The sequence below is a fragment of the Coptis chinensis genome, chromosome 3, assembly GCF_015680905.1.
Source record: "Coptis chinensis isolate HL-2020 chromosome 3, ASM1568090v1, whole genome shotgun sequence".
In the NCBI taxonomy this organism is placed as follows: domain Eukaryota; kingdom Viridiplantae; phylum Streptophyta; class Magnoliopsida; order Ranunculales; family Ranunculaceae; genus Coptis; species Coptis chinensis.
In genome coordinates, this window is record NC_141458.1 from 38,661,611 (window position 1) to 38,676,803 (window position 15,193).

Below are 15,193 nucleotides of genomic sequence, written 5' to 3' on the forward strand. Positions count from 1 at the left end.
ATGTGAGAAGAGATTGTGAGGCTGAGAGAGGAGAACGACGAACTAAGAAGAGAAAAAGAAAGGGTGGAGGAAGAAGCAGGGGAAGAAGTAAGTGAGAAGTCTGACGAGGAGGAGGGTGAGCCGAATCTCGTCGAAAACCCAGTGGCTGGCCTGACCATGGAGCAAGTTCAGGAGATGATAAACAATGATAGGGAGGCGAATTGGCAAAGCAGGCGAAGGGTCGGGGGCGCGGCTAACCAAGTGGTGGCCGAACTAAACCGCAACCCATTAGCGGACGTCATCTGGGCTTCAGAGGTTCTGAAATGTTTCAATCAGCCTAGGTTCGAAAGATATGATGGCAAAAGAGACCTGGAGGATCACATCCATCATTTTCGACAACAGATGCCTTTTTGGCAAGAGGCTCGGTATGATGGGCTGCTGTGTATGATGTTCCCAGGTAATCTTAAAGGAGGGGCGTCGGATTGGTATTATAGACTACCGGTGGGGAACATAAATAGTTTCCAGGAGTTGGAGCAGGCGTTCATAGACCACTTCATACATCAGAAGAGGCGAGTGGTGGATATCGTGGCACTGTTCAATGTTCGACAAAGATCTGCGGAGTCAGTTAGGGATTATCTATGTTGGTTCAAGGCTGAGACATTGAAGGTTGAAAATTTGGATGAGAGAACCGCAGTGATAACATTTGAAAGAGGGTTGCGTCTAGGGATAGGAGTGCATCAGTTCGTGGCTAAAAATGAGATCGCGACCTTGCATGAGCTATATCCGCGGGTGGAAAAATATATAAGATATGTGGACACCATGTAGAAGGATTCTAGGAGGTCAGGGAAGGCAATGTTATCGTTGGAGAAATACAGGGAGCACCGAAGAACGGAGACATCCAAAAAAGAAAGCGGGGGGTATCGCGGCTATCCCCCATGGGCGGAAAGAAGCCGGGATGGGATCCAAAGAAAGAATAGGGAGAGGAAGCCATATCGGGAGATGGAGCAGACACCATTGAACCGACCCCTAAGTGAGATTTTGCTCCTGATCAAGAACCTTCAGGGATATGAAGGACCGCGGAGCACATCGATAGAGATACCGGATAAACTTTTCTGCACCTATCATCAGGTACGAAATCATGAGACTAACGACTGTTATGTGCTAAAGTGGTTGGTTCAGAGGTTGGTGGAGAAAGGAGGATAAGAGAGTTTGTGAGGGGTGCACATAATGAGGAGCGCTTGCCGTCCCAGGGCAGAATATTGGGAACCATTAACGTTATTTTTAGTGGGGAGGTTCTAAGTCACAGTGCTCATAGAGATAGGGTAAGGAGAACCGCGAGCATCCAGTAGATCAATGAGGGAGCAGATAGGCCGTGACCACAGTCAGGGTCGGCAGAGGAAAGAGATAAGATTGTCTTTAGCAGCGCAGATCTACGGGCTGTGGATTTCCCTCATAAAGACGCGTTGGTCATCACGGTAGCGATGGGCAATTATATGGTGAAAAAGGTGTTGATTGATTGTGGCATCGTAGTGGACTTGTTGTTCAAAGGAGCTTTGGAAGAGATGGGAATCGATCCTAGGCAGCTGAGGCCTCCACGAACCAATTTATATGGATTCAATGGGAGTATGACGGAGCCCATGGGAGAACTCTTATTGCTGGTGACCATGAGCCCAGTGACAATCTTCGCACGATTTATTGTGGTAGACTCTTCTTCTCAGTACAATGCAATTTTAGGGAGGCGATGGATTCATGAGATGAAGGCTGTTCCATTGACGTATTACCAGGTAATACAATTTCCTACCCCAACGGGCATGTATGAAGTTCGTGGTGATCGGTGGACCGCCAAGGGGGCGATTATCGGGTGCTGATGAAAACGGTTGATCCGCGGACTAGAAGGAGAGAGACTTCAAACCCTAGGAAGAGGCAAGCATATCAATTATAGTGCGCCTCTGTAGAGGGGGAGGAGAAGTCATCGGTGGGGCTGAAGACGCTCGATGAGATTGAGATAGTGAATATTGGGGAGGGGGAGGAAGAGAGGTTCACATCGGTAGGATCCAGTTTGCCAGAGGAGTGGAAGAGTAAGTTGGTACAGTTCTTGTCCGAGAATAAAGATGTCTTCGGCAGGTAATTGAGGATGTTACGGGATTGGACCCGTGGTTGCGCATGTCATCGGTTACACATGAAGGAAGATGTTAAGCCAGTGAGGCAAGGGATGTGAAGCATTAGACCAAAGTATGCCGAAGGAATTCGCGAATCGCGAGGAGGTCGCGAGGTTAAAAGAAGCTGGAATAATACGAGAAGTGGAATTCACAGATTGGTTGTCCAACGTTGTCGCGGTACCAAAAAAGAATGGCAAGGTTTGTATGTGCGTCGATTTTACATATGTGAATTTGGAGTGTCCCAAGGACAGTTATCCCATGTCGTGAGTGGATGAATTGGTGGATAGAACAGCAGGATTCAAAATATTTTCGTTCATGGATGCATCTATGGGATATAACCAGCGATGATGTACGGACGGATTAGGAGAAGACAGCCTTTGTGGTGGAAGGCGCACGCGTATTGCTATCTGAGGATGCCGTTTGGAGTGAAGAATGCGGGGCTACCTTCCAGTGATTGGGAGAGAAAATATTTGAAAATAAGATTCAGAAAAGGATTGAAATATACATAGATGACATGGTGGAAAAGAGTATGTCTAAGGAGGAGCATCTAGAGGGTTTAAGAGAGACATTCTTGATACCGCGAAAATACAATTTGAAGCTAAATCCTGAGAAATGCACATTTGGGGTGACCACGATAAAATTCCTAGGTTACAGTGTTACTCATCAGGGAATAGAGGCTAACCCTGAACATATAAGATCCTTGGTGGAGATGCCATCACCGCAGAATGTCAAAGAAGTACAGCACCTGGGTGGCAGGGTTGCGGCTTTGAAGATATTTATTTCCAAGTCGTCTAACAAATGTAGACCGCTGTAGCGATTGCTAAGAAGTACACCGGATTTCTTATGGACTTCAGAATGCAAAGAGGCATTTCAAGAGTTGAAGAGGTATTTGGGCAAGGCTCCTTTGTTGTCGTGGCCAGAGCAGGGGGAGAAATTATAATTGTATTTGGGGGCCATCGAATATGCAGTTAGCTCAGTTCTCGTCTGGCTCGTTGACAAAGTGGAGAAGCCGGTATATTTTCAGAGCAAAACGTTATTGGATGCGGAGACACGGTATAGTAGAATCGAGAAATATGCCTTGGCGTTAATATTCTCGGCCCTAAAGCTTAAACCTTACTTCGAATCACACTCAGTGGTGGTGGTGGTGATAAACCTGCCTCTAAAACAAGCATTAAAGGCAGAAAAGTCAGGCAGAATGTTAAAATGGACAGTGATGCTTAGTTCTTACGAAATACAATATCAGATAAGAACCGCGGAGCAGGCGCATGTGATGGCGATGGCAGAGTTTCTAGCAGAGTTCCCCGCAGAGGATCCCACTTAGGGAGAAGAGATGGTCATAGAATTGGAAAGGGATATAGAGCCCGACCTCCTAGACTCGTGGGATAAGAGGAATGGGTGGATGGTATTCACAGACGGATCCGCCACCGATGCATGCAGCGGAATAGGGGTTCTACTGGTTACACCTGATAACAATAGAATAGAGCAGACAATGAAGCTAGGGTTTGTGGCATCCAGTAATGAAGTAGAGTATGAGGCAGTGATAGCAGGATTGAGAATGGCCGAGGATTTGGGGGTGAAAGAACTGATAGTGTATTCCGATTCAAACTTAGTGGTGTGTCAAGCTAATGGAGGATTCGTTGCCCGATGCCCTCGCATGGCAAAGTATTTAGAGGTATTGCACAAAAGGTCCACCAAGTTTACGAAGCTCAGGTTTGTACACTTGGGTTGCGGTGAAAATAGGCATGTAGACGCCCTTGCGTACGTTGCCGCAGCCATACCTAGGTAAGAGAAAAGAGCGATACGAGTGGGAAGGTTGGAGAAACCAAGCACGGAGGAGGCGATGGAGGTATGTTAGATCACAGAAGAAGAAGGGGGATGGATGGATCCTATTAAGTGCTTCTTGGCAGGAAAGGAGGTGGCAGATAAGAAAGAAAGAAGAAGGTTGGAACAGACGTCTCAGAGATATGTTATGTTGGAAGGTGAATTGTACCGCAAGAACTTCAATGGGCCGCTGTTGAAATGCCTGGGACCGCGGTTAGCATTAGAGGTGCTGGCAGAACTACATGAAGGGGATTATGGGAGCCATTCCGTAGGAAGGATTACGACACATCGATTCTTGACACAGAGCTATTTTTGGCCCCATATGAAAAGGGATGCAGTGGAGTTCGCTAAGAAGTGTGACAAGTGCCAGAGATTTTCACAGTTGATCTTCGCCCCCGCAGAACCCCTACATAACGCGTCTAGTCTGTGGCCGTTTGCTATATGGGCGATGGAAATAGTAGGACCACTGCCCATGGCTAGCGGCAAGAGGAGATTCATGCTAGCAGCAACAGACTACTTCACCAAGTGGATAGAAGCCGTACCCTTGCAACAGGTGAAGGAGACGCATGTGATTAAGTTCTTATAAGAGAATATCATATTCAGGTTTGGGCTGCCATATGCCATCATCGAGGACAATGGTGATACGGTTATATACTAAAAGCATTACTTTTGTATTAACTCTAATTTTTTATATTTTGAATGAGAATCATATGGGCAAATATTATACATATTATATATGTTATTAGTTATATGCATGTGTCCAATACTTTATGTTGTAGATGATATGGTGTGTGGTGACACACAAAAGATCATATCATCAGTACCTTATAAAGTATAAGTAAACGTTCACAACCTAGATGGATTTGGACAAACCATTGGTACGGTTATAATATAATATGGTATTAGTCTACCTTGACTACAGGATTATACTAGTACACTTTGTGTGTATTGAACAGGACCAAGTGAGATTGTTTATCTTTATACTGACTATATAAGAGAACAAACACCTCTGTTATTATGGATGCTTGTCCTCTTAATCCGGATATAATAACGGGCACTTGTGTGCATTGTACATTACTTTAAATCATCAATGAGTGAGATTTATTTGTGAATCAACAAACTCGATGGATTGGGTAATGACATTGTATGTAAGGTGTGCTGTTGATTATAGAAGGAATCCGTGACGTGCAGGAAGTCGGGCTGATGATGTCCCTTTGAGGAGCTCATAAGGATTGTCATGTAAACCCTGCAGGTGGATTTAATCTGACATGACAATGAGGTTGAGTGGTACTACTCAAGGACATAAGAAGTTGATAAATGTAGTTGTCAGTAACTTGACTTAATCAACGACATTCGATATTTTAAACACGGGGAGATTAACAATCATATAATATGGAGCCCATAAACATAACACATAATTTGGGATTAGGGCGGTAGTGCAACAATGGCCTTTAGTGGAATAAGCCATTTGTTGACGGACTTGGGCCGTATGTTTTGGGCAAACATGGGAAGCCTAATAAGAGTAAAAGAGGGAGAATAACTCAGCTCGCACCTTCCAACAAAACCAAGGGTTCCCATCCTCTTCTTTTAATCTCAGCCTTGAAGTGCACTTCAAATAGATCGGAATTGAAGAGGTGATAAAACATAAAATTAATAGTTTTACCTACGAAATAAAGCGATTAAACTTACAAACGCAAGTAAAACTAAAACTATCTTACGATGCTAGATTGCTTATCAAAGTTTCTACTCTTAATTCTATCGAAATAGAGTGGAGTAACAAATTCGTTCCACTCCTAGTTCTCTAGCATGGCGGTGTGCATGGGTGAGCGGGCGGTCGCGTGCTTATGAGGGGCGGACGCGTGCGCGATTAGGTGCAGCTAGGGTTGGGGATTTTGGGGAAGATGAAGACAGTCGGACGGTTGTGTGGCGTATAAAGGATTTGATGGCACGTGCCTTACACGTGCCTCTTTAGTTGTTTTGAAATTTTGGCCCAAGCCCAAATGAAATCAGGTAATTTCAATCTTATCCTTAGTGCCTTGCTAACTTCAAGAGCTGATCTGCGTTTTGTTACTCGACTGATCTTGACCCGTGAGGTACCAAAACGATCAACATTGAAAATGTGTCGCAAAGATATAGGGTACACTCACATCCAATTGTGGATAAAAGACAAGTGAGGGAAAGAAACGAAAAAAAAAACTGTAGGAAATATATACAAACAAAAGAAGGAAAATTTTAATTAATTTTTTTGGATTTTTGAATATGAACTGAAATTTTAAAAAAAGTGGGTCGTTTTAAATCAGATTCCTAAAACTTTGAAGTTTTTGAAAACTTGAGTCACTCCCAACCAGATGGTTAGATTACTTTCCTCACTTGTGCTTGATGAGTAGGTGGCTGACACATGAAAACCTTGAAAACTGAATTTTTACTATGAGATTGAATACTGGGACAAGTTAGTGTTTGACAGTTCGAGCACCAACCTTCTCTCATAGCTCATCTCTTACGTGTGTATGAACTCTTACCTAAACCAGGAATGATTTTTGGTATATGTGTCCATATCTTCAACTATAATTCTTTAGAAAGTGCTTGCACACAATCATTAAAACTTATCCATCTAGTCTTGCTATGTGGAGGGTTTTTGTTCATAACAGAAGACATTTTTGATAGTGTTTGAAAGAGAGAGATTGAGAAGGGGATAGATTTTTAGAAGAAAGAGAAATTTTTTGAAATTTTTGAAATTTTTGTACAAGTTTGAGTCTTTTAACGTCAGATTCTCGAGACAAATAGAGAGGTGAAGGCAAAATATAGAATTAAATAGAGAATAGTATCACTTTGGGTTACTCTATTTGTTTAATTCTCGTTTGGAGAAACCTAATCTTTTTTTTAGTTGGTTTTCTCAAGCAAAGATATCTCTAACCATATAGAGGTTTTGACAAGAAGATAAAATTATACGTGATTTCGGTATCATTTTGGTTGCTCCAAGGAATATAATTTCTATTTTTATATCCTCTACTTTTGAAAACTATAGAGAGATATTTTAAGATACTCGTACTCAAAAGTTGTGATTCTAGACGCTAATACTTTTTATAGAAAACAAACAATAACAGGAAATCTCAGGCAACTTTCGTGTTGGTTCTGGGGCGAACCCAATCTAGACAAACAGAGCTTTAGCTATGTGAGTTGGGAGATTTACTACGTAAGATATGGAATGTCCTAACTCGGTGAGTAGCTCGGTGATATAGGCGACCCTTAATAAGCAAAACTGATTTCAAACCGCCCCTAGATTGTGTTATTTTAGGGGTTGGTCTGTGTAGAATCCGTTGCCCATTTTTTTTTTTGGAAAAATCACATGACTATTGATGTATAGAGAATCTTACATTAAAGAACAGAGAAAACAACTGTTTTTGGAAAAGAAATGTAAAATAATGAAAGAAAAAAATTGTATACTTGCTCAGAGGTTCACACTTACTCAAACGACGAGTAAAAAGTGTTTTATAAAGAATATATGAGATATATGTAGACTAAGGCTCTGGCACTTACAACCACACACTCCAAGTGGAGTGGTTTGGTTACCTTATTGATGTATTCATTTAAAGAAAAAGTTGGGATGGAATGGAGAAAGAATACACCGAGGAAAAGAGGATTTAATCCTCGTAGATGGGATGATCATGAAAGAGTTTTTAGCGCTCTATCTTCGTTCACATCACTTGTTGCTTCAAAGATTGTGTTTGTTGGTTTAGGATTTGGAATAGCTTGACCAGGGAACACACCTTTTTGGGTTTTGTCTTGGGCTAACAAGTTTAGAGATTGTTGCATGGATGCTAGGATTTGAGTTTGTTGTTGCATGACAGATAACATTATTTCGGTAGGCTTATCTGTTTAGACACTAGTTGATGGTGTAATGGGAACTAGGTCTCTTTGGTTGTTGATAGGCGAGTTTTGGTAGTTTTGGTTAAAATGGGATGGATCCAATGCTCATTTCGATTCTTTATAGGTGCTTTATCCTTGTCTGAATGCATTTGGTGGTTTATTAAAACTTGGAGGTGGATGGGTTTGTAGATTATTAGTCCATGCGAAGTTTGGGTGTTGTCTCCATGGTGCATTTGGTTCATTGAAAGCACACATTTCTTCTAGCTGAAGTGATGATATGTTTGTGATCAAGGGACATGTGGCATCTATGTGATTTAATCTTAAACAAAAATTGCATGGTGAGGTATTTACGCTCATGATAGGATGAGGAGTTTGGTCTTTTTTTTTGGTTGTAAGGGTATCTATCTTTCTTGTGAGGGTTTCAACTAAAGTTTTGATTTCTGGATAGAATTTCACCTAAAAAATACCACTAGCCTTAGATGTACTAGGTTGAGATGTTCAGGAATTGTTTATGTCACCCCAATGGGTACTCTTTTCAGCTTAGTTTTCAAGAAAGGCTAAAACTTTAGTTGCACCTCTATCCAAAAAATTACAATTACTTATGATGTCAAGAGTTATTTTGTTTTTGGAGAAGACCTTTGAAAAAACATTGGACAAGAGTGGATTTTTCTAGTTTATGGTGAGGACATGAATGGAGTAAGTCAGAGAATCTATCCCATGCTTCAGAAAATGTCTCACTCAGACTTTGTCTGAAGAACTATATCTTGCTTCTTATCTCTTATGTTTTTTTTGGTGAAAAGTACTTCTTCATGAAGGAGAACACAACCTTTTCCCATGTATCGAAATAAGTGAGCTTCTGAGAAAGAAGCCATGCAAGACTCTTACCAGCTAGAGTGAAAGGAAACACTCGTAGCTTTACTTGATCGTTGATGATGCCCGGATGGTGAAAAGTATTGCATACTTCATGTATCCAGCGTAAATGTTCATACGGTGGTAACTCATGTTCAAACCTGTGAAAGATGGGTAAAAGATTGAACACGTTTTGTGGAATGCGAAAATCGCTCGTGAGCGGTGTGAGTCGTATACAAGATGGAGGTCTATCTTGCAACGGTGTATAGAAGTTGGAGAAAGGCTCTTCAGCTTACACTACTTCGTCGGGCATCTTAATAGGTGGATGACAAGAAATTAGAGATTTTCTAGGATGACGTGCTCTCCTACATGAGTAAGTTTTATTCTCACTAATACTTGTAATGCTTGAGCGCAGTATCATGCACTTTTAGCAAGAAAGCAAAACTATCCTAACATGCGCAAACGATGTTTAGACAATCGAAATTCGTTTTTCGCAAGTATGGAGTTTTGAAAACTTTGCTTGGTCTATAATTTATTATGCCCTGTTTAGAGAAACAATTGGGCGCGAGACTAAGATAGCTCTATTACACGGCTTAGAAGAGTAGGTAGTCACTTCACCAAGTGGTGTGCTACCAAGAATCTCACTCACGATGAATCTGGGGGAGAGGAGTAAAGAAGGTAGTTGGTCCACTAGAATTTGGCAACTGATTAGTCTAAATCTTCATGGCTATATTTTTATCCTTTTCTAGAGGATCGTGACAACTTTAGGCTCTAGTTGATTAATTTTAATTTAGTTGTTTGGTCTAGGGCTTCAAGAATCAAACATCGTCCGATTTATCTATATTGGGGCCTGAAACTGAGTTAGTGTTGAGTAACTTCAAAAGATTGTATGAAGTGAGGTTCATCCTAGATTGTTTTGGTTGAAATGATGGGAGTTTGAAGAAAGGAAGGTGGAGTTCTTATCTTTAGGACTTGTGTTTTTATCTAAGTTATGAAGAACATTGAAAGCAAAGTTAAAGTTATTGAATGATTGAAAGAAACATAACTTGGAAACAAATAAAGAGAATGATTGATTGAAGAATTAACACAAAGAAATAAGATTGATTGATTGATTGAAAATATAAAAACAAGAACAAGATTGAATTGAAAAACAAGAAAGTAAATGACTTAATTGAAAAACTAGAGAAGAAAATAAATCCCACATGACACTAGATTAAGTCTAGGTGCATTCTCTCTCCATAATATTTAGATTATATACCCCTACTTTTGCCCTCCTTCATTACTTTTGAGACACCTCACACTTTAGTTTTGCTTTTGTTTCTCCTTTCGCTTTATGCTTTCTTCTTGACCAAGGAAGGTTTTGAGAATGTCATATTTTTGAGATAAGGGCCTCCATCTTTGGTCTTCTGAGTTGAGGGCTTTGACCTTTGACTTTGACCGTTGTCTTTGAATTTTTCAGCACTTTTTCATAGTAGCTTCTGGTCTTCACAATAAGCGTGATTAAACCTCCTTTAGGTGCTAAGACGCAGCTTTTATGATAAGTGGTCTGAAATTCTCTATAACCTGAAAAAGATAATAAAAGATATGAGTTGTCTTTTCATTAAGCATAAGAAAGGCTGTAATGCAGTAATATAAGGGTAATAAAATGCATATTTTGGAGCTGATAACCACCCCTAAATAGCATCTTGCTTGTCTTCAAGCAAGGATGAGAGAAAAAACTAAGATCACAAATGAGTGATTTATGATAAGTTATGCTAATCTCGTTTCGCAGAGTGCGATTGCATTGACCATATGCAACAAGACCTTAAACCACTAGGAATTCCCTAGTGGACGAGCTTTAAGCCTCGTGAAAGTTTTCTAGTAAAGGTACTCACAAACTTATTCTATTTAATACAAAGGGTCCTATTTCCTTATTTATTCTCAGAAGTCCATACATCTCATTAGTGGGGAATAAGGACAAGCTCCTTTGAACTCAGAATAACATATGTATAGTAATTTAATCATCTAAATATAAATGTACAAAATATGAGCAATGAAATACAAAAGTAGAGTTGTTTCTGAGGCTTTTGGAGAGTGATAAGCACCAAAAAGTGTAGTTTAAACCCCTTAATAGTATTACATTTAGGCTAATTATGTTTATAATAAAGAAGAGTTAGTATTGTTTACATGTTTTTGTGCATTTCAGGTCTTGAAGTTGTTTATGTGCTTAAATATATTATTTTGCATGGAAAACGAGTCAAGATGATTGCCGATGAAGTTCTATGTTTAAAGCCCTAGAATTATGAAGAAAAGCCTTTTTCAAGCCTTATCAAAGCTGGGAAGTCAAAGTTAATTCAAGTAGAAAAAGAACAGAAAAGTCAATAGAACTTCAAATGGACGTATATTTGGACTCAAGTCTCGAAATTGGGCCTATTTTATGTCAAAACGACTGGCTCGGAATAAGCTTTTCAATAGACCTGGACTTTCCCCAATAAGATCTCTAAAAGTAGATGAAAAAGGAATTGAAATAATTTCCAACAGAATTGGCCCTTTTAGACTTAACCTAATGGGGCTCACATTAGAGGCTCAAAGTCCCCCTTTTTGGCCCATGCACGAAAATGTAACCCTAACCATCTCCTATATAAAGAGAATTAAGGCTAAACACTTTCTCTCCTTCCTCCCCTTAGTCTCTAATTAGTTTAGTGTAGTTGTAGTTTAGTTTAGGGTTAGAATAATGTTAGTTTGTAGCCTCCATTAATTCCCACCAATAAAAGCTTTAGTTTACTTTCAATTATTGTTCTTTAAATTATGTCTTCTATTTAATCTTTAGTTAATATGATTCCAATGATATAAGGTTAAACCTCAATTAGAGGAAGTTTATGAAGCCATGTGAGGATGATTAATTATTAATATTTATTGTTTTGCAAATAAGAACTTCAAGTTCTTCGCTATAAGTGTCTAGAGATAGAGTTCATAACGGAGAGCTAGAATTTAGAGCCACCACCAAAGAGATTTGTGGTGGAGTTAAACTCTCATGCTAGTGAAGCCTTGATCCGAGAGGACTTGGTGTTCACTAGGGATCAACACAAGTGATTCGATACTAACTAATAGTCAATCAAATCACGCGGTGGATTAAGTCTTCTCTAATTATCTTTCTCACCTTTAAATCTACTGTTTTCAATCTATTATTTATTGTTTTCATATCATTATTACTCTCTCATTACTTAATAGTTTGATTAGTCTAGATTCGTTACAAGTACGTGCAAGCAAAAGTGGAGAACATGATTACTCTCCCTTTATCACATAATTTAGAGAGTATTATTATAACTTGATTAGAATGATTTTAGCATGTTAGAACTACTATTTTCACATCTTACTTTAACTATCTTGTCAAATGGAGCCGCTTGCCATCTTGCTTTGTTATGTATAGCGTGTTTAGATTAGTAAAATTGTTTTCACTATTTACAAAAACCACCACTGAAAACACTATTTGTATTTTTTCATAATTTTTTTTGCTACTGTTTTTGAGAGCATACGAGTTGTTCAACCAACTCTATGCCCTCCTGTGACCTGACCCTAAAAATTTGAAACCCTAGTTTTAACTTACGAGTGCGCACGCCTTAAATTTGCCTTCACTGAGAGCTGCCCTCCTTCCACATATCCAGCGCAATCCGCGCCCAATATAACTAGATTCTAAGCGTGCACGTGCCATAGGTTAATTAGCTTAAATTAATTTTTTAATATTATTTGCAAGCTTATCTCACGATACAGTACAATACTCGTATGCTATTAACTACAAAATTTAAAAAAAATATTTTTCTTCATTCTAAATGGTGTCTAGAAAACTGAAAGAATTTAAGGTTCTCTAATTAAAGAACGTGCACGCACAGACAACCTCCCTTAAATTCCTATGTAACCTAGTCGTTGGTTTGATAAAAAATACAAAAAAAATTAATTAATTAAATATTAGTTAGAAAGCCCACCCACTACCAAAGCCCGTTTCACAGGCCTAACATCAAAGCCCAACACGAAGCCCATAGTAAAAAACTTTTTCCTAATTCTTAAAAATTTAAAAACTAATGATAAGAGCCCAAAACTGTAGTTTTAACCCCTTAACAATAATACTTTTAGACCAATTATGCGAGTAATAAATAAGAGTTAATGCTGATTAACGTATTTTTATGTATTTCGGGCATTGAAGTCAATTTGTGCAGAAATGTGTCACTTTGGTGAGATAAAGGAGCAAGGGTTGGTTGCTAAGAAGTTCTATGATTAAAGGCCAAGATTAAAGAAAAAAAAGCATTTGTAAAGCATGGTCAAAATTTGAAAAGTCAAAGTCAACACGGGTAGAAACATCACACAAAAGTCAGCAGAACTTCCGAAGATTGTATCTTTGGGCTCAGACCTCAGAATTGGGCCTACCTTATGTCAAAACGACCATCTTGGAATCAGCTTTTCAATGGTTCAAGCTTTGACCCAATCAGAGAAGTAGAAGTGGGCGAAAAGTCTATAGAAGTCAAATCTAGTTGTAAAGGCCTATATGGACTGAAGAAATTGGGTTTTGGGCTCGATTTTCCGGCCTAAAACATGGCTCCTCAGCCCATGCACGAAAATGTGGATCTTGTCTCCTGCATTTCAAGACATAAGACTTAACTCTTAAGCATCAATTAATTTAGGTAGGAAGTAGCCATTAGAGCATAGTTTCTAGATCTAGTTTTACATTCCATAAATTAGTTTTCAATTATTGTTTTTAGATCTAGTTTTTACTTGGCAATAGATTAGTTAGAACAAGTAAATGATTAATTGAGAATCATATTTAGTTTTATAAATAAGTATTAGTTTTTAATTCCGATTTAGTTATTGATTAAAGTCTTATTTAGTTTTAGTATTGTTAAATTCATAAATTAGTTGTTTTATTTCATAATTAGTTAATCATAATCTAGTTTAATTATTAAATTCATTAGAATTAATTTCGATCTTAGTTGTTAATCATTTCATAGTTATTAGTTTCGTTTTGAATTATTGATTAGAATCTTTATATTAGTAAAGTTAGAATCCTTATATTATGTCTTGTTTAAATTCAATTGGAAATGATAGCATAATGATTCTAGGCTAAAACTCCATTAGAGGGGGTTGAAGAAGCCTTGATGAAGCTTGATCTTTGTTAACTTAAAAATCGTCGTGATAATCTATTCAATTCTAGAGAGTAATTAGTTCACTATGAGAATGAGTTTGATTGCTTCACATGCTAGTTATTATTTGGCAGAGATTGCAATGAATAATTAGGGATTAGAATTACCAATTTGTTATGCGAAAGCATTTCGGTTTGGATTGAGACATTTCTTTGTTAGTTGATTAAGTTGAGTTAAGGTGGATTCAATCCCCCCTAATTCCTTATCCTAGTATCAAGTTAGCATTTCATAGTTGAAGTATCGTTTATTCGTTAGCATAATTTACATCGTAGTATAAATTTCGTAAAACTCTCATTAACTTTGGAGAGATTGATAATCTTAGGAAACACGAATTCTAAAGAACTAGGAGTGGAACAAATCTTTTACACCAACTCTATTTCGATAGAATCGAGAGTAGAGAAACTTTGATAAATTAGCGTCTAAAATAGTTCTAGTTTTACTTGCGTTTGAGTTTCATCATTTATGCATAGGTAAAACTATTAGTTTTACATTTATCAACTAATAAGGTTAATATTTTTACAGGACTTCACAATCCACATCGTGTACCAGGACCAGTACTCGTATAATTGTTTAAGTAACATAGATGCTTCAAGGTTGTTGAAGACGCTATTTATACGCATAGCAAGGACGCTCTAGGTAACACCTCTATACATCCTCGAATTTACTGTCAGAGGATTCTATTTCTAGTAATAATCAGGCTAATTTTTGCATGCTCATTAGGAATTGCATATTAGATTTAAAACTTGCATGAGATTAAGATCTGGTACGCATAAACCTACCATACTAGTTTATTGTAGACGCAGAAATAATTGCCTATCTAGAATTTCACCTATCACCACACACATACCACTTACACCCACCAACACTACATTGGTAGCAATGGGTGAAAAAATAGCAAAGAGACCCCTCTCTGATTTCTATAAGGCTTTAAACGATAGACTTGAGTTCTGCATAATTCTTGCATATATTACGGGAGATTTTAGAATCCCCCCTAATATATTTAATCTGCTACCTGTTTTCCATGGCTTAGACCATGAGAAGCCTTGTCAACACTTATGTAGGATACATGTCACACCCCAAATTTCCAGAAAATTTAAAATAGGGAATTATCCAATATATAATTATCTCAATCATCACCCTATTCAATCATCTGAAAACCCAAGATGAAACGAAACCCTATAATATATTATCAACCACGATATTAAAATATGAGATCAAATTTAAAACCAAAAGGAACAATCCTTCAATCACATTATTAAACTACAAATTAAAAAAAACTAACCAACTCTATTACATCTGTCTCAAAAACAAAACCGTACACTTTAGAAAAACTTAAACCGAGGAAGA

At 38.4% G+C, this 15,193-nt stretch overlaps 1 non-coding gene across 1 annotated transcript; it reads left to right on the forward strand.

Annotated features, from left to right (window-relative positions):
• The first annotated feature begins 8,497 nt into the window (after nt 1-8,497).
• On the forward strand, nt 8,498-8,603 carry LOC147509549 (small nucleolar RNA R71). The gene has a single exon (XR_015219619.1). It is a non-coding gene; the product is annotated as a small nucleolar RNA R71 (small nucleolar RNA).
• Nucleotides 8,604-15,193: the final 6,590 nt, after the last annotated feature.